This window comes from Pteropus vampyrus, unplaced genomic scaffold (genome assembly GCF_000151845.1).
Source record: "Pteropus vampyrus isolate Shadow unplaced genomic scaffold, Pvam_2.0 Scaffold113, whole genome shotgun sequence".
Taxonomy (NCBI): domain Eukaryota; kingdom Metazoa; phylum Chordata; class Mammalia; order Chiroptera; family Pteropodidae; genus Pteropus; species Pteropus vampyrus.
The window spans coordinates 2,468,713-2,469,831 of record NW_011888894.1 but is presented as its reverse complement, the minus strand read 5'-3'; the positions used below and the strand labels follow the sequence as shown (position 1 = coordinate 2,469,831).

Below are 1,119 nucleotides of genomic sequence, written 5' to 3'. Positions count from 1 at the left end.
AAATATCTTATTGTTAAGATCTGTCAGATTTGAATAAGAACTTATCATACTGTACTTACCCTTCTTCTCTGATCGACCTCAAAAGTTAATCTGATAACCAAGATGCTTACTCAGTGATCAACGAATGAAGAGCATGTACAGCATGGACGCACTGGACAAAGGGATGATTCATGTCCTGGGTGAGATGGAGCAGGACAAAAGATTTTATCATGCTACTCAGACAGTAAGCAATTTTAAATTTATGAATTGTTTATTTCTGGAATTTTACATTTAATGTTTTTGGACTCCAGTTGATCATGGGTAACTGAAACCATGGAAAGCAAAACTGCAGATAAGGAGGGACTATTGTATATCAAAAGCAGGTTTCTTTACATTTTAATATCATTAAATGACTGTAAAAACATTCCTTTGAATCATAAAGTTTCCCTTAATAGACTGTAACTTGTTTCCAATTACATCACAGTTACAACTAACATTGGTGTGAAAAACCTTACGCATGTCTCTTTGTATTTCAGGTTATTTCTATAGGTGAGATATGATCTCATATCCAGAATATTTAAAGAACTTTTACAAATTAATAATAAAAAACAAACAACCTCTTTTTTTTTTTTTTTAATGCCTACAGCACCTGGTCTTCCCAGGTGGTCTCCCATCCAAGTGCTAACCAGGACTGACCCTGCTTAGCTTCTGAGATCAGATGAGATCGGGCACTTTCAGGGTGGCATGGCTGTAAACCAAAGAACCCAATTTTTAAATAGGCGAAGAATATGGGCAATTCACCAAAGAAGATATACTTAAGGCAAATAAGCACATAAAAATATACTCAACAACATCAATGATTTAGGAAACACAAATTAAAAGAACAATAAGGTAGTACTAGACTTCCACTTGAACAGCTAAAATTTTTTAACTGACAATAAGGAAGTGTAGACAATGATAAGGAGCAACTGGAATTCTCATACACTGCTAATGGGAATGAAAATAATGCAGCCCCTTTGGAAAACAGTTTATCAGTGTTTTATAAAGTTAAGCTACATTTACCATATAACCTAGCAATGTTCTTCCTAGAAATGAAATGAAATTCTACTCCCAAGAGAAGGGAAAATATATGTCTACACA

At 34.2% G+C, this 1,119-nt stretch overlaps 1 pseudogene; it reads right to left on the bottom strand.

Annotated features, from left to right (window-relative positions):
- Positions 1-616: 616 nt before the first annotated feature.
- On the bottom strand, positions 617-735 carry LOC111743419 (annotated as a pseudogene).
- Positions 736-1,119: the final 384 nt, after the last annotated feature.